The sequence below is a fragment of the Ambystoma mexicanum genome, chromosome 2p (assembly GCF_040938575.1).
Source record: "Ambystoma mexicanum isolate Mex_15411 chromosome 2p, UKY_AmexF1_1, whole genome shotgun sequence".
Classification (NCBI taxonomy): domain Eukaryota; kingdom Metazoa; phylum Chordata; class Amphibia; order Caudata; family Ambystomatidae; genus Ambystoma; species Ambystoma mexicanum.
Window position 1 is genome coordinate 565,706,820 of NC_090923.1, and position 27,792 is coordinate 565,734,611.

General features: G+C 45.5%; 1 protein-coding gene across 2 annotated transcripts in view; it reads right to left on the reverse strand.

Annotated features, from left to right (window-relative positions):
* Positions 1-27,792, reverse strand: part of CACNA2D2 (calcium voltage-gated channel auxiliary subunit alpha2delta 2) — a 2,156,122-nt gene that overhangs the window by 1,439,221 nt on the left and 689,109 nt on the right. The window lies entirely within an intron of this gene.

Genomic DNA, 27,792 nt, shown 5'->3' on the forward strand with positions numbered 1-27,792 from the left:
ATGAAAGTGCCAATCCTGAGTACAATCCAGGCCAACTAAGCAGTTTAATGGGATGGTGGTCGCGCATAAGGGTCTACAATCAGGTGTTTGCTCCCTGTGTCTTTCCAGAGGAAAAATATCCATTCTCCTTTTTCATCTAGTTGTGTCAACAGGAGAAGTAGGCATTGAGATGCTAGGCAATTCCTGTGAACAAGGGTACTAACAGCAACCCTAGACACTTGTGTGTATATATACTCTCATAAAGCTGAGCGTGCGGCACAAAGGGCCAGGATAACACATTGATTTGTAATAGGTTTACACAAAATACAATCCTTCCAAGTACCTCCAAAGAGTCCTCTCCCCCTTGCAATGCCAGGTCAGTCTCAGGTTTCCGGGTTTCCTGCCCCCTACTTCTTCAGCTCTTTCAAGTCTCCCAGTAACGGGTTTAGGAGGGTGCCCCTCTCAGTCACTTTGAACTCCTCTTTGCAATGGGCTGAGGGTTTCCAGCACCTTTATGTCATGTAGTTTTCTCCTCAGTCAGCTCCTGTAGGCAATGCTGGGAATATCCCAGCAGTTCTTGGTGTAGGATGAAACTCTTGGCAAGGTTTAGGGGGAACCAAGGGGCAGCTCTTCCCTCACAGTCTCATGCTGCTAGAGTAGGATCTCATCACCTCCCTTTACCAGGGTCCTGACCTTTATATTCATCCGCTCCTTTTTCTGTTCTGTTCTGTGCCTGTCCTCAATATTGGGCCTCATGCTCACTCCTACTCCCAACTTGTGAATGGAGGATAGCACAGGGGCAACTCGCTGGTCTAGGAAGCAAGACCACGCAGAGCAACAGACGTTCGAATTGCAGATCAGCGCTTAGAAACCGAACTCAGGTACGGTATTAGGCGTGCTATAAAAAAACAATAAAAAAATAAATTTGTGTCCAAGCTGTTGAGTTGGTTCCATGTGTTAATATCCCTGCAAAAATATTGCGATACAAAAATATCGCCATATTTTTGTGGCGATATTGAGCCATGGACCCTATGGGGGACACCCCTACAACTCTTGCGTTGTTTTTAAATCTGCAGGGGACACCCCCACAACCCCTGCTGCCACAAACTATCCCCCCCAAAAATATCGCCTATGGCGAGACAAACGACCATATGTATGCCAATATTTTTGGTGGGAATAATATGTAGGGATATCGTTGAGTTTGGGCTATTCATATGCAGTCTTCCTTCTCCAGCCTCCTCGTCCTTATTCTCAACCACCTCTGCCTGATGTTTACCCTCCTGCTCCTGATGTCCTCGCACCTCATTATCCTATCCTTCCCCTCATTCTGTTAACCAACCCCCTCCTGAGGTTCACCCACCTCTTCCTTATTGTGTCACACTTCTTCCTTCTCCCCCTCTAGTCTCCAACTTCGTCTCCACACCCCTGCCACCAACTCCTAATATTGCAAACTAGCACCAACCGCCTGCCACAACTGTCTCCAAACACCATCACACCTCGGCCTCTGCCTGGGGGTCTACGTCGCAGATGCCATATTGGTGAGGGACTGTGATTGGCTGGGGTTAGAAGAGTCATCTGTGTTCTTTGAAGTCTTTAAAGGACTAGTCCAAGATTTTGTATTTCACATGGTATTTCCAATGGACTGTTTTTGTTGTCCCGCTGAGTCGGGTATCCAAGATATGCCTTTTCATATCTCCTGCTACCCTAAAGAGGTCCCTGCTTGTGGAGTGAGAGCTACTGACACTGTCCCAGATATTGCTGGTCTCCGGGGCACTGGCATTACGGACTATGCAGGGGTTTCTTACGAACCTCTGATCGGTGTGAGCCCACGAGGTAGGTCACGCCAGAAATCCACGATGGGCCCTTGTGGTGGTTGCAGGCCCCAATGTGATATAGCGATTCTTTGCAGTGTGTGAGTATATGTTGTCCGGAACCCCTTTGAGTCCCCATCCCCTAAAGCGCTGGTGCCTGTGAGCCGGTCCTTCCCTGAAAAGAGGACCTATTAGATGCTAGAGTCATGGGTCCGCTGGAAACGGGTGGGCTGTTCACCAATCCTGATCCAGGGTGACACATGGGAGAGCTTTAAAGGGCCAATGTCATCGTGGTGTTCCCTGCGGTTCTCTGCTGACATATGGAGGGGGCTAAGTGGGGTGACAAGGGGATCTTTCCTCATGTCTGTCAACCTCTGGCTTCGGGAGTCAACCAGACCCATTGGCCACCCCACTACAAGTTTCCAGAATCAGGCAGGGGACTGTCACATAACATATTACTTTAAAAATAGTCCAAAATCAGTGGTAAAAGTAAATGTAATAAGTAATTAAAAACATATGTGTTTTGATGCTTAGTTCTGGAAACATTGGCTTCCATACCCTGGCATCACCAGTGGCATATGTGGGCGCACTGGGAAGTGAATTCCTGCTGCAGTGATTCAGTCAAATAGAGAACTGTGGGAAACTCACTGTTTCCACCCACAATTCCACTAAATGGTACTCTTGCCACGACATTAAAACCATAATCCTATTTTAAAAACAAAAACATTTATAATACTTTGTCTGTGGTAACACCACACCCGACTGTGCTGTAAACATTTAGATTTGATAACAGTGCAATAAATAACCTTACATTAAACATTTTCCGATTCTATAGGCCAATTTCTATGTAATGAGATTAATATGGCATACATTCCAAACATTCATTCAACTCTTTTACCAATTACTTTTCCAGTGTGAATTCGACCTGCCTTCTGAGCGTTCAATATATTCAGGTGTTATACTCGAGTTAAATTCACGGCAGTTCCAGCAGCTGATGAAAAATTTAATAAACGGGGTTGAAAAGGTCAGAGCCCTTTCTGGCCAAAAGTTCGTAGAAAAGCATGTGCTACTTGAAGGAATGATGGCGTGCAGGTGCGCGGGCACAGTTTACTTTTTAGCTAGAAACCAAAATACACTTTGTTTTCAGCTGGCAAAGAAAAAAACAACCGCACAAAAAGCACATTGTATTTTACTTGTCCTTCTCAGGATCCAGTCTGGTTCAGTGTCACCCATCTGAATGGTAGTCATTTCAGCAGTATCACAGGCAGCGTCACACGCGCTTCCCATTCCACAGACTGCAGTGGTGGAGGTAAGTGTCTGCTAGGAACTCTCACTGCTACATGTCAGACCTCAGTGAAACCCACACAAGTAGCCTCAGGAGGATGCAGGGCCGCATCTGGCAAGCTTGACAAGCGAGCAAGTCTGTCCTAGCCGACAGAAGACCTTCAAAGTCACATGCTGGCTAGTAAGAAAGTCAGTGGCCAGGCTCAACGGTAGTCGTGTAAGTACAGATGAAAGGCTGCATTATACGGGCTTAACTTGCCACTTACTGTGACATGTCTTCATAGGCCTTTCAGAGGTAAGCCCATATTTTAATCTAACAAATCACTACGGTAAATCCAACCAATAAAGGCTAAAAAAGCATTCCATGGGCATACCACATTTGAATGATTCTGTGTTGCAGACATAAATAAACTACTGAAATATTTAACAGAGTCCTATGTACTGAATACAATGTACATATGCACACTTCCTCCCTTTTCCCTTTCTGCAGCCTTTGCAGTGTGCCTTCACTATGAGTCTCTGCTATGAACCCTCACTCTAGGCAGAATCTCCTCAAACAGCCCCGGAGGGTAATGGCTGTGGGAGGAGATTTGGTTTGAGTCGTCATGTAAGAGATGTTTGTGGAGACACAGGAACCAATCGAAATCTGCAATAGATACATAAAGTCAGAAAAGAACTTTAAAAATGTACGCGCATAAGAAACCATTTTCTGCAGAAAAATCTGGCCCATGGATTTGAGCGTTAAGGAAGGGATGCCTGTACTGCTTATTGCAGCTGGTTACTGGCTTCTCACAGCTCTTTTGCTCCACAGCTGTAAGCAATGGAGCTGCATGCCCGCATGGAGAGGAGCAGAGCTGCATCCATCGCCCGCAAGCCACAGCCCTCCCGCCAGGAAAGAGAGCCATCAACCCAGATCCTTCTGTCAGCTGCAGGTTTGCCAACACAGCACACTGCCAACTGGCATCTCTCTCACTCCTCTCCCACAATGTCAACAGTGCTAAGAGGAGCCCAGCGGGAAGACATCTTTCAAGGAAGGGAGGATAACGTCCCCACCTCCCCCTCCAAGATGCAGGAGAGTCTGAGAAGCAGCACATCACCCATACCCACTACTCTACCCCACCACCCCCCGTGGACTGCACTGCACTGCTTCCCAATGGCAGCCCATACACTCATATGGGTTAGATCACAGTGGTGTGGGGCCCAAAGTGGTCTTGGATAAATGCAATGGCTATGGTCGCAGGGGACTTCCGAGCAGAACATGCCATAGAACACTCCCTGCCCTTGCGATTGCTCTGTGGCACCGCCATCCTAGAAGCCTGCAGTCAGGGGCACCACAGGAAGAGCAGCCTCTAAGATAAGTAGTTTCCATACCTATAAGCAACCTGTACGCAGTATTGGGTGGGAGTTACAGAGTTCTCCTCCAGATCCAGGCCGCAGCCCTATCCTGGGAGACCTACTCTTAGATTTATAAGGCTCCGGGTATGGTGACCTATAGGTGAACCTTCCCCAGAAACCTACCCCCACAATTTACATACACTGTGAGAAAGACCACCCAACCCTCGCACATCCCAAGGACAGTCAGCAACACAAGCCCTGTGGTAACCTCTGAGCCGCTCCATACAGCCCGAGAGACTCGTGCTGCATTTCTCCTCTACTCAAAAGCTGATTGTGGTCGGGAAGGTGAAGCGGCAGGGTCCTGCATGCCAGTAAGGATCAGCGTCAACTCATGGCAAACCTCCAATGGACGTGGCAGTCCCATTGCCAACACTGATTTGGACGGGAGAACTCCCAATGCTGCCAGTCTCTATGCCAATTCCTATCAGGTGGCAACAGTGTCTGAGCTGAAGAGGATTCACAGTGAGACAGATCAGAGCCAAGAGAAAGGGGCAGACATGCTGTCTGGAGTCAAAATGGCGAATGGGTGTCATCAAACCTCAGAGACCCAGGGAGGCACAGCAGCTTCAAGTAACTGGACGATCACATTCATTAGAAAAGAAAGTGGGAACAAGTTGGAACAGAACCAACAAGAAAGCCCAGTGGAAGAGGCAAGGGGGGCCCATCCTATTAAAAAGTTGAGTTTGCGAAAAAAGGTGAAGCAATCCCTCTGCGCGAGCACACAGGAAGGATTCAAAGAGAAGGAGCTCAATACTCAGTCCAGAGCAGAGATGCCAGATTATGAACCATGGATCCAGACTAGACACGCAAGGAGCATTTAGAGCCCTGGATCAGCTTGGCAGGCTGGCCAAGCAGATGTTACTGTAAGAACTACGAGATCTAAGGATCAGGACGGCCTGGAATACCTAAAAGGACTCAGACGGGTTACAAAGGAGAGGGGCATGTCCTCCCTGATTAGTGGGAAGGACACAATATGCCTTAGAAGTGGTAAGGGCCCCATAGCCCCAGAACAGGATTAAGTGAGCCAGGCACTGTCCTCCTTCATAGACTGCAGACAGAGCGCAGGGCGCTATATATTTGTGACTGAAATGAACCAAGAAAAGGCTAGGGGCCATATTGTTGCAATTTGGTTTGTGATTAAAGTAGCCTCTGGGCACTATGCCCCTGAGGAGGGATACTGAGAAAGAAGCGATATGGGTATCCATGAGCCAGTGTTAGGAACTGAGAACCTGAGGGAGAATGGCATCCTTGCTAGAGTTGGACTCCAGCCACTTTGTCCAACCCACCCGACACATTTTTCCTTTCTGTCTGGGGGGAAATACCCAGATAAGTTGTAGATCAATGGATACGTCCGATAGGCATTCCCCCCACACCCAAACCCTCCCTGATCCATGAGGGAAAAATGAGGAATCATGCCAGAGTCACATCTTTATAGAGAGAGAAAGAGGACCTCTGCATCCAGGGCAGTTATAGACCCACTTTATTGAGACTATTAATGTAACCCTTCTTTACTTCCCACATCTTCAGTCCTGTTTGGTCAGTCGACCACAGTATCACAATGTCAGTGGAAAGGAGTGCTACACTCCCAAAATTAGGAAACATGGTGTGGGGATCAGCAGGTGGACAACCTTCACAAACCATGCATTGATGAGAGCACCCCTAAAATGCGGGCTATTGGACAGAATGACTTAATACCACCCATTTCAGTAGTTCCATGTCTAGTTGCAATTTAGGATTTATGGCACAATTTATTAGCATGGACATTTCACCAAATTTATCGAGTGGTACGCACTCGCCAATCTCAAAGGATGGTAACATGCGCAAGATAACCAGTGGCCATGACAGCATAGTAGTAATAGCCAAACGTTGAGGGTGTTAGCACCAGCTGATTAAGAGTGGCATAATGCTCGTAGTCAATGGTTTTCAAAGTGATGGAATGCAAGGGAAGGCAGTGTTGTACCCTGCACCCCTGCCATTTTGCCAGTAACACTTGTGTAGCTCTCCATGGATAGAGTGGGGGTTGGGTGTTACTGGCAGAGAGAAGGTAGATGCACATTGTGAGGTTGTGATGCCTGCAGGTCCACAGTACTAGAGTCGTGGGTGCTGGTGTGATTCCAAGTGGATTATGGTGCTGACGCTTCGGCCTGTGTGCTATCAGAGCCCAAGATTACCTTAGGGTATGTTGCGCATTATAAATAATAAAACAAACAACAAACAAGATCAGTCAAGAGAACGCAAGCGCCGAGAGACAGCCACTGGCACGGGGGTTGTGATGGAGCTAAAGCATGAGCAGGGGCACTGCTATGTCAAAGTTAATGTATTAGCGGGCAGATCACACGTTGTGTTAAGTACAATGATAAGATTGGTAGAGGTGAGTCAATGGAAGGTGGACATGGAATTAGTGAGGACTCCATTCATGGAACTGTAATCCTGGACTGAACCATGTGAGGTCCAGTCTGTTGTTGATCTGGGTATGGCAGCTTTGTTGTGCTGCAGAGTTCTTACTGTCCGTGAATTTTATCGAAAGAAGCAAGGTGACTAACACCACTGAGTCGGTGATACTGCATCCATTGATTGAGTCCTTGTGATGGTTGCAAGCTGTGTCAGGTGGTGACATCATTTCAATGAGTCATTTGTCTGATCACTCCATTGCAGAATGAAGAGGTAGGGCTTCAGAACACACTACAGGTGACCAAATCTAAACATTGCTAAGGATATCAGTATGGCCTGTGGGAACTGTGAGGTGTACCACTTAGCACACACCTAGCTCCACTCCAAATTAGCCAGTACTACAGCCATGACAGTATCACTACCCCACTTACTGCCCATCATGAATCAGGTGGTTTCTTTAAAACCACAAGAATCATATTGACAGTCTTCTGTATTTGTATATTTGAAACACAGGTATGTCAATTTAAATCAGAAATTACTTACAATAACACATTTACAGATGACAGAGGCATTCTTGCAAAGGATGCATGTACAATATAGCACAACGATGAGAACAAGTGGTGAGACAGTTTATACAGGTGTACAAAAGTGTAACATCTACCAGGAACAAAAAATAAACAACCAGGAACAAATGTAAATAAGAAAACAGGTGACTTATAAAGGTAACATTAACCTACGGGGGCAAGTGCTTCAAAACAAAGAGGAGTAATTTATACATTTACAATAATGCATTATTAAACCGTCACTGTTGGGAGTGGTGGGTATAGGTTGGCAGGATGGTGGATAGGGCAAGGGAGCTCTCCCGTTAGCAAGCAACGTTTAAGCCAAGCTTTGAAGAGATTCACAGTCAGGCTGGCTTTGATTGTGATGTGCAGCCCGTTCGAGTGGAGCTGGGCGAATAGGACTTTAAATCAAAGCGAGAGGAGGCACAGGGAGAGCATAGGGCATGGAGGTGGAGTGCAGAGGAGGATCGGAGGGAACAAGATATTGAGTAAACAGAGAAACAGTCAGACAGGCACTAAGGAGCAAGAACATTCATAGCTTTGTAGACTAGGAGAAGGAGCTTGAAAAGGGAACGGGTGTGCATTGGGAGCCAGCCAGCATGCTGTTGGTAAACATGGGTAGGTTGTATAGTGTGGGTAGAAAAGTTACAGACAATGTCTCGAGAGGGAGGAAAGAGAAGAAGGCCAAGGAGTAGTTATGAGCAGTAGTCAAGTTTGCTTAGCATGAATATGGAGTGTTCGTAGATGTGATTAGTAAGAAAAAGACACATGTTGCGAATGTTGAGGTGAATACGAGCAGCAGAGGCATTGGTAGTGATGAATTATTGAAGTCATGGGTCGCTATCAAAGGGGACCCCAAGATTGCGAGACTTGGACGAAGGAGTAAGAAGGTCAGCGGGAAGGTGAGGGGATGGTAGGGATGGCATTGAAAGCCAGGAGAAAGATTATTCCTGTTTTTGAAGAGTTCAGCATGAGGCAGTCGAAGGGTAACCGATAACGAATCGAAGTGAGAATGTTCTTAATCTGTTGCGAGATGGTTGAGTTGAAGGAGGGAAAGAAGAACATAGTTTGAGTGTCATCAGCAGAAATGTTATAGTGAAAGCCAATGAATCAACAAGAAGAGGGGTGGGGTCAGAGGATTGTGAGTTCCAAGCAATTTTGAAGGATCAACCTTCCATGTAGGATGCGATCCATGCAAGATTTGCAAAACCCCAGGCCCGAGAGCATGAGGAGAAGAGAGGAAAGGTCAACAGTGTTGAACGCGGCAGATAGGTCCAAAAGGATAAGTATAGAAGAGAGTAGAAAGTTGGAGACATACATGAGTGCAGTCTTGGTGGAGTGCTTACTACGGAAGCCAGATTGAAGTGGATCTCCAAGGCCATTATCTTCAAGGTACTTAGTGATCTTGTTGAAGACCACCCACTCAAGGACCTTTGAATAAAGGGAAAGGATGGAAGCTGGGTGATAGTTTTTTGGGAACATTCTGTCAGCAGAGGAATAGAGAGATGTGAATAAGCTCAGAGAGACAAGGACAAGTGATTGAGACAACGTCTTGGACCATTTGGCGTGGAAAAGGTCAATAGGAGTGCCAGATGGGTTAACCCTGCAAACAATGGGTGCTTATTAGAGGTAGTGGAGAAGTGGTGGACAGAAGGAGAGTTGTTGAGAGAGAGAGAGGAAAGCTGTGAGTGTCATGAATTTTAGAGGAAAAGCAGTGAGTAAAGCTATTAGCAGAAAGAGAAGAGGTGGAGGATAATGTCCAGGGACATGTGAACAGAGCTTTGAGGGTAGATTAAAGTTTGTGATGGTAATTACGAAGAGAGGGGATAAGGTTTGTGAAGTAGGACGATTTGGCAAGCCAGTTCAGAGGTGTGGCAGCAAGCAACATTGTGGCAGTGCAGGAGTCTGTAATTTGGATTACCTTCGTAGGTTGTGGCACATTTTTGTTTTGAGGGTTTGAATTCCAGAGGTGATCCAGATCTGAGGAAAGGGATGGAAAGGTGTGAATGTGTGAACAGGATCGTGTTGGTCAAACAGAGTCTTAAGTGCACAGTGAAATTCAGAAGACACACAGTTATTGGAAGAAGCATACATAGGGAAGAGAGACAGGAGAGAAGTCCTCACATCATCAAGGTAAGTGGCAAGAGAGTTCTGCCTGAATTTCCTCTTAGTTATTGAAGTAGGGAGAGGAGGAGCTGAAGGTGGAGGGACAGAGATGTTGAAGTGGAGTGATCAGAGGGACAGGGATCATTGGAGAGGTCAGAGGAGGAGAGTGAATAAGAGAGAAAACAAGGTTAGGAGAGTTGCCACCAGATTGGGTATGATAGCCATGGAGTGAATAGAGGGAGTGGTCATGTAGAAGCAAATGAAGTTCAACTCAGGTGGCTGCAGAGGGAATGTTAAAGTCCCCCTGCATGACAATGCGGATGTCAGTAGGAAATGGCTCTTGTCAGTCTTGTCAGACTCTTTTGTGTACTTATTGTCATGGACCCCTGCTACTCAATGAGTCACTAGCAAAGGGACACATTCTACAGGAACAAAGCCGATTCTAAAGTCATTCAGCACCAGAACATAAGGAAATCATGTGCAGCTGTAATTGAATTGCAGAATTGCATGTGCAACTTGCGACCAGCAAGTGTCAAGCACTTAATGGTGCCATTCATTTTACCCAAAACGTTTGGGGCACTTGCTTTTCCATTGATATCATTCTGGTACTGAGGATCAATGGCGACAACGAACCACAGTGGAGGATCTGAAGGAGACGAGGGGATGCACTTTAAAGCACTGCTGCAAATAACTGTACTTAGCAGCACTAAAATAGACCAAATGCGTGCAATATTACAAGCCGCAATTACAGTCCGGCGGGCGGATGCTTTAAATACTGCCAGCAAGCAGCAATGCGTGCACTTGGGAGCGACTTGGCAGGCCTGCTCTCAGCAGTGCCCAGAAATAGAAGAACTTGGGAGGGGGCAGGCATTTGCCACGGTGGTTGGCTTAAGCTGAACTGAAGGATAAAGTAAGGAAACCCCGTGCTGTAGTGGATCCTGCCCTGTAACAACTGTAGAGGAGCAGGTGGACATGTGGAACCTAGCTTCCACCTCACCTCCATCATACTGGAACAGTAGAAGAGTCTTATGCGAAACACCAGGTATCATCCCAATACCGCATTGAGTGTATGAGAGACGGTATGCACTCAGAAACCCGTATCAAATGTACCCTCGTACTGAGAGGGTGGAAGGATGTCTGCACACACTATTGGACATCATAAAGCTATACGTGAAATCTGACAAGTTCAGAGTGATGTCATAGAGGAGAGGTGCTGAAACTCACTGAAACGATATGCAAATACTCAGTAAAGATGTAACTGAAGTAACAAGAGAAACATGTAATTGAATATGACAAAATCGTATGTGCAAAGAAGATAAAGTAACCTGCTGAATAGTAAATGTATACACACAGAAACGCAAGTTAGATGAGACATATAGAAGCTTTCTGCAGAGGAAAGCATAACATGGCTAGAGCGGCCATGATGGAAAGATGGACGTCGGACTCATATTAAAACCCTTCAAGCTACTTCAGAGACAGACCAGGGCTACAAGGTCTGGAGACGCTGGATAAACAGCTTCATGTGAGGAATGAAGAGGACTCTATTGGCTTCAGATCAAGAATGCTATTTCACGGAATAATTGCAAGGCACCAGTGGATTTAAAAGGATAGGCCACGTTAATAAGACACATTGCTCTTAGATTCTTTTGTCTGTCTTGTGTGTGCCCTGAGGCCTCTGGGCGAGCTGGCGTGTTACCAAAAATTTAAATAAAGAAATAAAGAAATTAAGTGAAGGAGAAAATATCTGCAAGAGCCAAGTATTAGGCAATTAAAGATCTGGAAAACCTATGTAAAATGGAGTGAGCAAGTCTCCAGAGGCCAAGACGTGTAATGACATCTAGCACAATAGAATAAAATAGCAGTAAATAGAAGGTTGCGATGGACAAATTTGTTGTATTCTCACACGTGATTCATAAGTTGAAAATAAGGGATATTTATTAAGCCCAAACATAGATAATAGTGTGCCCACACTCCTTTGAATGTCACAGAACAGAGAACAGGCTTCAAGGTCAACTACAAAGGAGAAGCCTTGGCTTGTGGCCTGACCGATGAGAGACGAGGGACTAATTCGAAACGTGGGGAGTAGTTTGATCTTGTTTGTGGCACCTGAGATTCGTTTTGCTTACGCGCTTTTAACGAGCTGAAAGGCCAATGTTGGGAAAGCATGCCAACCAATCAGAGGGTCTATGTAGCAACATGCTATACAATGTTGCAGAGACCAACTCGCTGCCATTTCTTCTGCTATAATCCGTATTATACATATTTAGAGGTAGTTCAAGGTGTGCCCACCAGATAAGGGGCAGCCAAGGAAGTTATTAACACATATGTGTACTATAGGTACATACTTTCCCCCAATTAATCCCTCCCTTCAATAGGTTTTAGTTTGCCACGTAGGTTGACATCATAAACAATGCCCATCGAGATATAAAACCTTTGTGTAATCCAATATGGGGGTGTGTGAATTACTGCGTGTTATTCGCCAGATTTCCCACTTTATTTTATGATGATAATAAAGTAGTACTTTGCCATATTCTTTGAGTCTGTCTGGTTATTTGGGTACAAAATCATTATTGGTAATTCCATCTAGCACACAAGACATTTCAAGGTGCTAGAGCACACAACACCACAATATTCACTTACAAAAGTGCACACTGTCATCATTCCAAGACGCTCTGCTACCTCTTTACCAAACAACGTAAATGAAGGGCTAACCCAGCCTCCAAATTCAAATGGTTTATGGAGAGCATAGAGGTGAGACATCTATACTAACCAATAAGACTAATATAAATAACACAGTTAATGGTGGTGTACATTGTGAAGAATCGTGGGCATACCACCATGGGAGTGGGCATGAAAGCAGAGAGGGAGCTCCTGAATTAGTATGCATAATTATAAGATAATGACAATTATCTCACATGGAGCTAAACACATGCCAGCTTTTCATCTAAATTTCATACCCACAATCACTTACTTTGTGACTCAGAAGGGTGGTGAACTTCCATGGATGGTACTAGGTGGTGCTGTTTCATGTATGCACTTCTTAACAGAAATAGCATACACTACTCTAAGAATGAAATAACATACAAAAGGTGTAGGTTATTAGCAGTGATTCTCTATACTCTGGCAATCAAAGATCACAGTGTAGTGTAAGCGTTGTGCAGGCACTCCTCCAGTGTACAAAACTGAGGTACCCAATACAGATCCTTACCCACTAAACACCTAAATTGTAAGTGGAGAGGGTCATCCCACCACTGTACACCAATTTATTAGTAGTGCATTTCTATACTCTGGCCTGGTGGACAGATGTATAGAAGGCCAACCTAGTATTGTGACAGGGGCAACTCTTGGAGCTATAGCCAAACCAGTTCAAGGTAGCAAGGTGAGTGGTTTAAGCTAGGCCTCAAGAGGTGCTGAGCTTGAAAGAGGTACACAATGAGCACATACAGTAAAATAGTCAGGAAACACACTTAGACAAACAGGTATAAAAATACTTCTTTACTTATGGCCAAATAACAGTGAAACATGACTACAAACAGGTAATGTAATCATTCAATACTAAACATTAGATACATATAAACAATTATTGGAGTAGGGCAAAATACATATCAAACACCTGAAAAGGAAGTTACAGATTAGTATTAGCACTACTAGTCAACAGAGATTCAATTCTAACTTCAGAGGTCCAGCTGTAACATGTATGGGGCCCTGTGCCCAAAAGTTCAGCGAAGTTCAATACAATTTTATGAAGCTGGAAACAATTAAGGTAGGGTCTTTGTGGTCCAGTGTACAGTTCCAAGTGTCAGGGCCCCGAGTTAAAACTAGCTAACAAACATGTTCCCAACTTTCGGAGTGCTTGTCTGAACAAGTACTGGCAAAGCCAAAGTAATCTAAACGTTTCTAAAAGTTACCAAACTTTTAAAAGAGTAAAGGGGCACAGGTAAGTATTGCTACAACTCACCCCTGTACTCTGATTCTTCACAGGACTTGGCAGGTTGATTGAAGAGGGTCAAAGGTCGCTTCTTCTGACTTCAGCCTCAGCCCTTGATTCCCAGGGGTTGCAGATTTAAGCAGCTCTCTGGTCGGTGTCTAATGCTGGTGCAAGGTCTCACAGTTCAAGAATGCAGCAGAACTGGATGCAGGCCCCCTCTCAGGACAGGAATGGTTGCAGTTAAGCAGTTTCAGATGATTGCCACTGATGCATGGCGACACAAAGGGAATCAATTGCTGCAGTCAGACTTTCCCTCCTATCTCAGGTCCCCTTGGTGCTAGGAACATGACATTTCACAGAGGTAAGCCTTGTTGCACAAGCTGAATGTCCCCTAAGTTCCAGGACTCAACTCAGAACAGCACGGTAGCCCAAACTCAAAGCTGGTCAGCCACAGTGTGGTTGTGGGGCACTTTCCGAAGGTTCTTCTTTGTAGGACTCTGAGCGGACGTTGAGGATGGATGTTCCCTCAACTCCAAGGCCAGCAGCTGCTTCACAGAACTGCTGGAGATCTTCCACGGGACAGGTCTCCACCAGGGCAGCAGCAGAAGTTGTCACCAAGCCTTCTGCCACAGGTTTTGTCCATTTAGCACACCTAGAGTAACCACAAATCCTCTGAGTGTTAGTCTAGGGCAAAACAGAAAGTGTACCGCATTGTACTGCATTGTAATATGCATTGTATAATGATAATGAAATACCACAAGTGGTAAAAAGTTACTGAAAGTAGTAACAAAGTAACTAGACTAAGGGAAACAATGTTTCCCAATACTCACAGCCTGAAGGACATGTCAGTTACCCATAACAGATGAGCAAAAGACAGTGTAGTGAAAAAGAACAGGCCAGGTACACAAATAAAAGCAAAAGGTTTGGGGGTCCATAGAAATGGAAGGTGCAGTGAACAGGAATCATTCCTAACATAGGCGGGGAGTGAAAGCTGTCCGGTCATTTGGTCGACAGAAAATTAGTCGACAGACAAATGGTCGACACAATTTGGTCGTAAGACAAATGGTCGAATTTCTTTTTTAATTTATATACATATTTTTCAGGTTTTCGTTTAGGAAAAAAAAGGGTTTTTAAGCAAAAAAAGGGGGTTGGGTGGGGGACTCCCGGGTGGCGGACCCCCCCCCCCCAAAAAATAAAAAAAATAAGTGAAAATACAAAAAAAAAAGAAAATCCGACCATTTGTCTTTCGACCAAATTGTGTCGACCATTTGTCCTGTCGCCCTTTTTTTTTTTTACCAAATGACCGGTAACCGGAGTGAAACTCTCAAAACACTGCATTGCTTAAAGTCTTTAAGAGCCCACAGATTCATGAGACCGACATCAGGGTGTCTTAGCAATTGCAGGGGTGCAGTTCCAATGGCAGGTGGGCAGCAAAAACTGCAAAAGGTATTATCAGTGCAGGGATACCCCAGAAAACTCCATATGGTGAATGCAAAAAAAGATACCAGCAACATGGCAGCATAATGATACACTGTAACTCAACACATTTGCAAACCCTGATCTAATATGGTCACATACACTCTTTAACTCTTATGTACTACAGAGCTCTAAAGTTTCCCGTGGCCATGAGTAAGAAGGCCGTCCTGTTTGTTTCCTTTGGATTATGGGATTTGTAGTTTTTTCTTTCCCATTTTTCAAAACAGGGCTTACGGTCATAGGAAACGCAAAGGCTCTGGTATTCCAACAAAGCATACCTGTTCACCATGCAATCAAACAGACCAAGGTGCATCTTAAAATGCACAACGCATCGCTCACAACCACCCTCTCCCATGACCACTGTACTAATGACATGCACATACCAAAGGTGATGAAATAATCGGGGAGAAAGCAATGTGATTGCCACAACATATCCTGAAGGAATAGGTCAGGAGGACACTCTACAATGACTGGTCTGATACATGATTTCACAAAAGCGGAGAGGAAATTGAAGCAGACTAAAAAGTGGGTCTATGTGGACTTGAGTAGCATAGGATGGCTCTATGGGATTATCCCAAAGAAAAAAAATATTGAAGCTGAAAATACCGATTTCTTTTTCGGTTTGTACATTTCCACATAATTATAACGCGGGGGAAGACCCCCCCACCCAGCACAACTCTCCATGCTCCCCATTCATTATTTATTACCCTAACTCACCCCCTACATAAAGTTGCATGAAAATGCGCAGTTAAAAATCGAGCATTTTCAGCGAAATTATGGGGTGATGCCGCGAAGGAGCAAAGTAGGCGCAACCCTTAACTGAATACTCACTACTGTGGTTACCGAGGTGGAATTATAGGGGCTGAAAGCTGCAACCACCCAAAAAACAGCCATTTTGCGAAAGTCAGATCACTCATTTTCCCAACCGCTCAACCATCACACCCACCACCAGAAGTCTACTCAAGTGGTGGTGCAGGAGGAAACATTGGCATAGCCCCTCCCCTCCTCAGAGGGATTTAGCCAGCCATAGGCAACTGTGAGCCTAGGGGTGCTGAAAAGGATGTCTCGCTTCATGATCCACGTTCAAACACATGCACTTCAAGGCACCAGTGTAGACCCACCCCACTAGTGGTGCCGCAGGCACGCACAGTCTACTCCAGCGACTCATCTATGCAAGAGCAACTGAAGCTTAACGGGGAACTAGAGAAGCACCGCAGTGGCCATCTCCTCATCGCAAAGACCTTCCATTGGGCACTGCTGGTGAGGGCAGCCTGTGAATTGGTACCCGAGGGTGCTCCTCAGCTTCCTGTATAGGCTGGAGTCCAGTGACCCAGCAATAACTAGGATTATCTATAATAGAAGGGCACATTTAGGCTCTCGCAAGCTATTTTACCCAGCGGGACCACAGGTTAAAGCATTATTTGGTAGTTCACCTGATGTGCAAAGTCGAATATTCACATTTAGAAGCATCAGTCCAAAAATAATACACAAAGCAGTCTGTGCATCCTGTTCCACCTGCTTCACCTTAACCCCAATATCATACTCTATCTAATGGCGGCCTGTGCGGTCCTATATGCCTATATGCCGGCTTGCTATCACCTCCAGTGCAACTGGTCACTGAACGTCTAAGGAACGGAGGATAGCGCAGGGGCAACACGCTGGTCTTGGAAACAAGACCACGCAGAGCAACAAAGGTTCGAATTACGGATCCGCGCTTAGAAACTTAACTCAGGTACGGTATTAGGCCCGTTATAAAAAAAAAAACTATTTAAATAAATAAGGCATCAGGCAATGAGGACTGGACACAGGTGAGGACACTTAGCAATTACAGCGAACGTCCAGACCTAGCCACATAGGGTATTTTAGTTATGCCAACGTGTCTCCTCCCAGAACTTTCTGATATAGTATGCATGCATGTACAATGCATGGTTGCAATCTACACACAACAGCATAAAAGTAGCCCTAACGTAATGAGAAACTATACCATTGCAGCCTATGTACCCGACTCCCATTATAGGATGAGAAGACCGTGCATACAAATTAGGCCTCTGGGCTGTGTGCCGTTGTCTGATTGGAGATGGACAGTATGGGATGTGGGTGTTAATGTGTGTGTGATTTCTATGTACTTTTAAAATACTATAAAAAAAATGTTTTATGGTGTCTAAACTTACCAAGATGCTAGCAATAGCACTGAAAAACACTTTCAAGGTGTCTGCATCCAACGTATATTAGCACATGGACAACGTTATTGACCTCCTCTACGCCAATCAGAATGTTTAGAGTGCATTTAATAACTACTGGTATTGACTGCATTCTGAAGATTCTGTCTTCAAAAGCAAAGAGAGAAACAACAATGCCATTTCCAGTCAAAGTTTCTTTCAACCAGATACTTCATTTCTCGGAGGACCTTTTTCACAGCAAAATCCTGTTTAGCATACCAGAGAGAAAGCTAAGACATGGGAATATATTTCACTTTCTTAGAGATAAACACTTTACTTTAACAGGACGCCCAATGCATGCGCATGTTAAACCCACTCCATTTTAACTAAATTAGTTAAAATACAACTTATGAAGAGAACCTTCTTATTTGAACACTACAAAGTGAAACCGCATTCTATTTACTGAGTTTGGCTATTTACTTGACCTACTATTAAAGTGACGTTTTCACTTGACCACCAAAACTCTACAACATTTATCGCTACTACCACTATCTGCCAATGGCCTTTTTGACCTCTGGAGGGGTCATTATCGCTTTGGGATAATGACTATTTATTTTATTTATCGAGCATTTATTAGGCACATTTACAACAAAATAGTGTTTTCAGGCACCACAAGGCAAAATGCAGAGGGAACAAGGGGAGTAAAAAATAATGGCAAAAAGACAGTAAATATACAATTGTGGTCTTACTAGGCCCTGTGATATTTGGATGTGCAAGTGCAATGAAGAGAAGTGCAGGAGATACGGGAAGTGCAACAAGGTACGGGCAAGTGCTGATGTGATCCCCGCGGGAAGTGCTGACGGTTCCCCGGGCAGGAGGCCACTGGTTAAGTGCTAGGGTGGAAGAATCGCAAGGGTGCGACGCACAGCCACCGGGTAGGGGCCCACTAGGGCAGTGCTGGCAAGGGGGGATGCTGGCATCGAATGTGCGAGGGCCTGCTACCCTCTGAGATTCATGAAGGCCCAGGCCGCCAGTCTCAGCGGCAGAGGGCTGATTAGCAAGGAAGGGAAAGAAGGAAAGAGGTAGAGAAAATCAGGGTTTGAGAAGTTTCCGGAACTTAAGGAGGTCCGGTACACGCCTGAGAGAGGCAGGGGCGTTATTCCAAAGAGGCCCCAGCCAAAGAGAGAGACCTCCCCCCACCCTTTGGAGAAGCGTTTGAAGCGCAGAGAGTTGGAGTTAGTGGAGCTGAGGGCTCTGGCAGAGACGTTTTTAGGGAGAGAGTTGGCGATAGAGGGGTCCCAGGCCCCAGAAAGCCTTGTGATGATGCATAGGGTCTTAATCCCTTCACCAACGTATGGCCCTCGGCTACTCCTCAGTCGATAACTTGGTGGCGGGTCATTATCTCGCTATAAAGACCCCTCCATTGGGCTATAAAGCTTTGTTAGCACATGGAAATTGTTACTGACCTTGTCTCAGCCAATCAGAATGTTTAGAGTGGCATCAATAACTACTGGTATTGACTGCATTCTCAACACTCCATCTTCAGAAGCCAAGAGGGAAAGAACAATGCAATTCCTAGGTACATTTTTGTTCTAACCAGACACTTCCTCTCGGGCAGGACCTTGTTTTCTTGCTGCAACATGCTATTTAACACATGAAAGAGAATGAGAAAGCATTGGCATGAATGAAAATTGGAAATGAATTCACTGTTTTATAGAGAAACTGTTTTCTGTTTAATGACACCTAATTCATGCTCATCTGAAACCTACTGCAGTTCAAACAAGTTGCAATTAAAATGCTTAACCTGTGAAGACAACCATGCTATTTAAATACTACAAAATAAAATCACATTTAATTTGCTAGCATCATTAACCCACCATAACAAGCCCTCCCTCGGTCTATAAGGCTATAGTAGTTTATGTTTTTGTTGTTCTCTGCCAGTCACCATGGTATGGCCCATAGGATGGGTTGGGCTCCCGTGCCTGCAACCAGTGCCTGCAGTGACAGAGGGCCAGCAGCTGTCTATGGGTGTAGCACTATCTCATGAGGGCCTGAATGGCCTCTTTCCAGGAGGCACTAGATGGGCTCTCCGAAATTCAGAGCGTCCCCAGAAAGGGAGAGCAGTGCATGACAGAATATCAGTGGCAGCCTGTGCATAATGGGAGGGGCTGCACATCCACACCCACTTTGCAACAGCCACTGCTAAGTGCTGAGGTTGTAGGCACTTGGATCCTGAAAAGGCTCTTGAATGCCCTCAGAACACTAAAGTGAGGGTTGATTTCCATGTGTAAGTTTCAAAGTGAGTGCCAGGTCAGGTAACACCAGTCTTCTCTCTCTGCAACCTGGAGTTAATGCGCAGACCAATGCATGTCTTTTTCAAACAGTGCCCAGATCATGCAATAGCTCACCTGCTCCTGCCATCTAAAGAGGAGATCAAAGAGTTCCTGGTTTTCTAAAAGCTTGCAAAATCTCAAAAAGCAAGCTCGTGGCTGAACTCTCAATTGCCGGCTCCAAGCGGAGAGACCCCACCAGCTCCCTACCCAAAACTCCTTCAGTGGCTTTCCAATAAGAAGCACGATCTTCTTAATACTCTGCTGCTTGAATGGATCATTCACCTGATTCAATGTCTCTGGCAGATCTCGCCATTTTCATGTCCAGGAGATCCCTGCCATTCAACAATACGCCATTTTCCTTACTTAAATGCTATGTTAAAGGTTATGTCAAAGGTACGTATATAGCGCACCGACACCAACGGAATTGGTCCCCAGGGGCTCTGGAGGATCTGTAAACAGGAAGGATGGGTATGGTTAGTCTGGAGGAAAGGAGCAGGAGAGTTGGAGAAGTGATGTGCTGTTGGCAGCTTCAGCTCGGTATACACCGAGTGCTGGGCTTTGGTGCTAGTATCAGATCGGGCTAGACCTCTAGTGCTGTAGGTGATGTTTATGAGTTGTTGATGTGGTGTGGTAAAGTGCGTGCGGATTGCTGGGAGAGAGATGGTTGTGTGTCTTTGTGTGGTTTAAGTAAGCATTACGTAAATAAATAAATAAAAGTAACAACCTCTAAGTCGTGAGCCGAAGAGGCAGATTTCTCAGCACGCACACTCACACTTTCCAACAGATTGTGGCTGGGCAACAGATGGTATAAATCGTCTGGGTCAAACAGCTCATGTAACACCACCATGCACAGCTTGTGTATCATCACTGGAGTGCACAGCTCAAGTAACAAGGCCAACCAGGTCATGGAATATCAGTGCAGAGGCCGCATATCACCACAGAGTGGGCACCCGTCATGTAACATCACCATTGGCGCAACGATCATTGGGGCAGATCGAGCTCCAGCCACTCACCACCTCCCTTGATATTTTGGACTATGTTCACTTGACCTGGCTGACCTACAGAGCTGTAGATGGACAGAACAGGACACCGACAAACAGTGGTTGGGGCTGCACAGTTAACAAAGGCCCAGCAATTACTTATCTAAAATGTTTCATTGTTAGTACCTGCATTGTTATGCATACATTAGGTAGCTGAAAGTGTGATGGGATGTTAGCAATTGCATGTCTGTCAGTAATTGTTAGGGTAGGAGGGACAGGAGACAGCTCATTCTCACAACAGTTCTTAAGTGTTTGGTTTCAGACACAGAGTGAATTAACTACTTGCAACATTAATCTGCACTGGAATAGTCTCTCATTAGAATGCGTAAAGGAGTTAGATCCACACAAGTAAGTTTGCCCCTCGCCAGCAGTCTCTGAAGTTAGCGCCTCTCCCAATATTTGAAGGGTTAGCCACTTCCCCGAAATTTTAGCCTAGGTGTACTCCCGAATACGACACCCAATTTCATGTCACATGGATTTGCATAAAAAGTTAGACCTCTGGGCTATGTTTCACTACCTCCGATAGATAGTATGGGACGTGTGTGTCGATATAGGCGTGATCATTGTAGATTGTGTGTTCACATTGGTGCGCATCTGCTATTGGACTCACCCATGTATGTGTAACATTGCTGACCAATGCATGCTTAAGCTGGTGTAACGCCCCCCCCCCACCGCAGGCCACGCAGTGCGATAGGCCCAGCACCTGTCCTGGGAGGGGGCCCCGCAGAAAAACATTTTTTTTATTAAAAATTAAAAAACAGAAAAAAGAAATTGTTTCTTTAAGAAGGCAGAGTGGCTAGAATAATATTTTATTTCTTTATGAAGTCTGAGGGCTCCCCCACCCCATGACATTGAGACCTACAGGCTAGAGGCCTCCATGTCATGGGGTGGGGGAAGTCCTATGACTTCTAAAAGAAATAGTTTCTGTTTGAAGTCACTCTGCCTTCATAAAGAAATTATTTCTGTTCCGGTTCAGTCCTTTAAAGGAAATAATTTCTTTATGAAGTCAGAATGGCTTAAAAAAGAAACCATTTCTTTTTGAAGTGATGGGGCTGCCCTCCACCTCATGACACGGAGGCCACCAGATCCTATGCAGATGGCAGGAACAAGCATTCCTGGCTACTGCAGGAAGCTGAAGGTCTTGTTTCCTGGACCAATGGATTAAAGGCAAGAAAACATATTTTCTTTAAATGTGTGTATATATATTGTAATGTGCATTAATGCATTAATGCATTAATGAGAGAGTACATGATGCAGCCTGGGTCTGCTTGTGTGTTTAGTGAAAGGGTGCACACTCAAATGTATGGGTGGCTGCGTGTGTGTGCGTGTATGTGTATGGTGAATGGTGTGTGTGCTTGTGTTCTTGTGCTCAATAAAACCCACATTTTGGGTGGCTAACCCTTCAAATGTTGGGAGAGGTACTAACTTCACGGGTTGTGCAGGAGGGGCAAACCTATTTGTGTGGGGCATCTAACTTCTTAACGCATTCTAATAAGACTCTTCTAGTGCAGCTTCAATGTTACAAGCAGTTAACTCTCTCCTTTAAGTCCGAAAGCTCCCAATTATGGACTGCTGTGAGAGTGAGCAGTCTCCTGTCCCCTCTCCACCCTTCCAATCACTCCACTGGCATTCAAGTACTATACCCGAATCACGCTTTCAACTGCTTAAAGACTAACAGTGAAATGCTTTACGTTAGTAATTGCTGGGCCTTTGCTAACAGTTTAAACACAGGCACCGTTTAACATCTGGTTCCTGTTCTGTCCGGCAATGATACAGTATGATATGATAGGTTATTTATAATGTGCTTAATACCCAGAGGTTTATAAGCACAGACCCAGGGATCGAACATGATTTGATCCATGTCGTCTTGCTTCCAAGGCGAGCACGTTGCCCCGGAGCTATCCTCCAATGGATTTGTAGGTCAGCCACGCCAGGTCAACATAGGCCAACATTTCAGGGGGGGGAAGAGGACTGAAGCCCAGTTGATCAACAGTATTGTTCCACGGCTTGTGTTCAATGTTATGATTACTTATTGATAATCTTCCTTACTCGTAGCCCCATTCTTCCTCATCCCAGTGCTTGCGTATGAGGGCGTATGAGGCACTTTGCTTCATACACAAGTACTGGGATGAGGTAGCGGGACATGGATATAATGCCTGACTTAGTTACCTGTAATCTTCATTACTCCAAGCCCCGCTCTTACTCGTCCTAGTACTTACTTTTGAGGCAAGGTGGCTCATACGTTAGCACTGGGACAAGGAAAAGGGACATTGAGGTTATTCTGGCTGATATTTTGTGGGTTGGGTCAGGGGGTTGGAGGGAGAGGGGATGTGTGGCAGGGATTTTGTGATACATCATAATTGTAATCCATCTCCAGGCTAAGCATGCATGATATTTGGTATTAGTGGCTAGAGAGGTATTTTGGTGCAGCCAGTCTAGTCATTTCTTATTTTGGCTTGACTTTCTTTTTGGGCATATCTGATAAACCAGTCCTGCTAAGTGTAATTATCTGGCTAGACTGGTATTTGGGTGTTGCCAGTCTAGCCATTTCTTACTGTGGCATTATATATTTTTCTGGGCATCTGTGATGAAACAACCATGATATGGGTTATTGCTTCGACTGGCAATTTAGTTCAACCAGTCTAGGTATGTCTAAATGTGGCCTTGCATGCTTTGATGTAATATGTTATTATGTGTCTAGACTGGGTCTATAATGTGCTGCCAGTTGGACATTTTTTTCATTATGGAATTTTTAATAGCAAAGCATTACATCAATTAAAGCATTAATGTTCCTGTGCACTGTTGGTGATTTGCGTGTATTGGATTGTTGGACTGGTGTTACCCTACAAAACAATTGTAAATGCGCTGACTTTTTAGCCAATTTTTCTCAGAAAGTGTGCTGTACAGTCCATTAAAACACACTAATATATATATGCTTCTGCCAGTACAGCATGCGGTTTACCCCTGAAGCAGCACATTTGTGCAAATTGTGTAGAGGAGGTCCCAGACATAGCCTGCACCCCATCCCTTCATTTCGAGGTACCGGGAGCTTACTCGCCAAAGTATGTGACGTATAAGGAGCAAATGAATCAACAGAGAGCTGCACTGGGACTCTGCCCAGTATACATTAGAAGATCCATACCTGTTGAAGCGCCCATAACCAGACAACCCTGGGCAGCACGGTACCCTATCAGACAGCCGTACCAGCCGCTGATAGGAAACGAAGAGTACCTACAGACGCTCCATGAAGAGACCCAAAGAGCCCTAATGGAAGGCCAGTGGAAATGACACAAGGGCCTGAACAGACTTGTGTATGAACAAAAGCAGCTATCGAAGACAAACTCGCCAGTGCGAGTAACTACGAAAATAAATGTAATGGACACAGAGAAGAGGCAATGTTAAAACGTAAGGAAACGTTACTACGAGACAAGATGGAAGCAACCGACCATTTAAACGTGTGTAAATAGGCTTGTAACGCAAGAGTCTAAAGAAAACGATACTGCTTTCAATGCTTAGTAGAAGATTAGAGCGGCAAGCACCAACTATATATCTACCTCAATAAGGCACATTATACCAGTGCGACTCCATTTTGTGAAAGCAGAAATGTACCCAGGCTGCCAGAGGCCTGCCAGGCCAAATTCCGTAACCCAGCCAGAGGCAAGAGAAGGAGCAGAATAGAAACTCAACAAAGAGTGGCTCATGCCTAGGAAATCGAGGTCATCCAGAGGAAGGGAGAAGAGCGTCAGCTAACAAGACTCAAATTTCAGAGCATACCAGCCTGCCCCATGAAGGTCAAGATAAGGGGGGCCCATGCAGGTGGCGAGGCCAAAACAGAATTAAATACACTAAAAGCTGGAAACTGAAGCAGATTCATGGTGAACTAACACGTGACCAGTCAGGCGCGAAGAAGTACCACCGCCTGATGTCATCCAGGACCCGAGGATGCCATAACCTTTCCTGATAAGAGGCTACAGTTTCGAGGCCATACCCAGCCAACTAATTGACACATAGCCCTAAGATACTGATTGATGGAAGGGAGGCAGGGAGAAACTTGGGACACCAGGCACCTGGGTGTCCATTCTGCATGCTGCTAATTAAAAAGGGGATTTATGTCTAGGGGTGTAACCTGCCCAGTCACAATGGACCAAGTTTTCTAGGGTCCTATATATCGTAGAACCAATGAGATGTCATACTTGTAATGATGTCTATCACGTGTGATGTAGTGGGATGGGCATAGACGCCCACTCGATAAGAATTATCCAATCTGCATGCTCTATTATCATATACAGGTACAGCCCCTATACTTAAATTACCTTTCCTAACCAGTTATATTGCATGTCGAGTTTTTTAGAATTAGATGTCAATGATGATGAATATTGCCTGTAAGAATTGCTGTTCAACTGAAGTTCGAGGAAGTTGGAGCGAGACAGGTGATCGCAACGATGCGGATTTCCATTTGTTTCTCTGTTTGATGTACTTGTCATTAAACGGACATCCCTTTGCCAAACTACTGAGTCCTCATTATTGAGTCGTGGTGGAGTAAGTGAATCCAGCACCCCCAGTCCTCATATGGTGCAGCTATCATGCCTTACAAGTACTAGAGGGTGCACACTGATCTATGGGCCCGTCAGTGATACCCCACTCCTCTGTACAATTGTGCAAGTGTGGTAATCTATGCCGGGCCAGATTGTGGCACAACCAGTGATTTGTTGCCAAGCTGGGGGGGAGGCAGCCCTCAGCATGGCTCGCACGGGGGCCCCAAAATTTGGTGTTATGCCACTGCATTTATAAGTGCTCAGCCCCCCGTGCTTACTAAATCTGCAGAGAGGGTTGCATCAGATCATCTGCTGTGCATCAGGGAGATGCCACTCCAGATGGTATTGATACGGCTACATTAGCTGTTCTTCACAAGTGCCGGACAGCAGTGGGAGAAACACGGACACTTCAGACCTTTTTCTCAGACCTGCAGGCCACCGGATCCGGTGGTAACAACCAGGAAAGGCTGATCATCATTGTCTGGGCATAGTTTAACCCCCCATCCCCCATTTAATTCCAATGTACATGCCTATAAACACTTTTTTAAACACAATGCAGCTTTATATGTAGGCATTTGCTGCTCTAGTGTTCTCTCTGTGCAAGGCGGCAGGAATGAAATCAGCTTCAAGCAACCCCGAAGACAGATTGGCACATGGTGATCGCTTGTTTGCTTAGCAACGTTGGGAACTAACACGGAACGCCTATAGGTGCAGTTCACTAGTTTCAGCATATTTTATTTATAAAAAACTTTCCTCTGTTCTTGACAAGGGCCAGCATGCAAGAAGCAGGAGTGGCATACCCGGCATTGAATATGGGCCCAAGGGCACCCAACGCCCCTCTGTCTGCCACTTCTCTAGCCCTGACTCCTACTCAGGATACACAGCTACAAGAGTTGAAATATGCACAACTATTGTATCTACCATCACACTCTTTGTACTCACTTCACACCTACTTCCTCATAGTATCACCAGGCAGGATGACTGATGATGCAAAACAGGGCCAGATTTACATTTATTCTCCTAGTTCACAAATCTATCCACACTAAGGCATCATTGTATCTATCCTCCTCTATCCAACTCTTCAAGCATTCTCGTTATCTCGGCTCTGCCTCCTTGACTACCCTTGTGGCTCCTCGCCCACCCTCTGCTTCCGCTCTTTCTCTCTTCTTGCTCCACTTGCATGGAATTCTCTTCCCGCAGACATCTGAGAAATAGTCTGCAGAGATTTGTTCAAACCAAACGAAAATCTTACCTCCTGGCTTCGAGAAACCCTCTTAACCGACCTCTCATCTTCCTTCTAACTAACATTTTCACTCTGTTATAACCTGCCTCCATCCCTCCCTCCCTCTGCTTCCACTCTAGCACTTCATTCATCATGGTCGCATCCCGAACACAGCTGGACCTACAACCTACCTGCACATAAAGATGTCTAATGTTGGTTGCCCTTAATCTATGTATGTCCACTTATGTATTGTCCCCAGTGCTTGTTCCATTTACTACCCTCCACAACTTGGTCAGAATGTCACTCAAACTCACCCCATTCTAAGAAGCTCACTGCTTCCCATTATATTTGATTTCTTACCCATTGTAAATTATTTTTGTGAGCAAAAGAGCATTGTTCCTCCCAGTATATAAATAAATGATACATGCACAGGTAAAGCAGCATGATCCACATGTGCACAGGTGTGATCTGCACAGGTAGAGCAGCATGATATGCATGTACACAGGATAAACAGCATGATCTGCACAGGAGAAGCATTGCGATCAGCACATGCACACAATGATTGGTGTGATCTGCATGTGTGTAGGACGAGCACAGGACAAGCATGGTGATCCTTTTGTGCACAGGTAGAGCAGCGTGAACTGCATGTGCACAGGTAGAGCAGAGTGATCTGCATGTGCACAGGACAAGCAGTGTAATCTGCTTGTGCACAAAGAGAACGGCAACACTGTTAGGATAGGAGCACAGGGAGTACTGGCTCCTTCAACACAGAAATGCGAGAAATGACCCAATATATGCACACACACCAGAAAGCGGCATTTTTTGCAAACACAGATATGGCGGAATTTGAGGAATTGCCATCTGATAGGGATGTGAAAGTCCTGTTTTTCTATTTGCATTAATAAATAGAATGATGAGGGTAATTTCAACTCCAAAAGGGGTCATGTGCCAATCAGATTCCCCTTGTCCATTGACTCCATACACAAACCACAGTGCACTCATGCCCTAACGCATCACTAGGCTGATCCAAGGCACCCACTCTACTCGTGGCACAGAGCAGGTTCTAAGGTCTTGAGATGCCCACTCGACAGCCCCAGATGCATCAAAGGCCCTGCAGCGCAGAGGTGGCATTTAAGATATGCCCTCTGTCCCCAAAACTATGGTGAGCATGGGTCACTCAAGCTGGTGGCAGGGTAAACTCTAAATAAAAGCTATGGGCCTCATTATGACCCTGGCAGTAGCCGTGCCAGTAAATACTGGCATGGCTGCCGCCGGAGTCATGAATTTACCAGCGCCCGGGAGTGGGCAATTACCGGGGCATTACAGCCCCGGGCGGACCCACTAATTGCCAATTCCCGGGTGCCGATAAATATTAGTCTCCATTCATTGGGGAGGCCCGATGCACCGGCAACATTCATGAATGGTGCCGGTGCATCCGACATGGTCTGCTCGAGGGTGCCGGTCCACCTGCCAGGTAAGACCTGACGGCTGGAAAGGCACCCGCGAGCAGCACTCGTAGTTTGCCGGTCCGGTAACAATGGTACCAGCAAGCTTACTGGTACCATTGTTA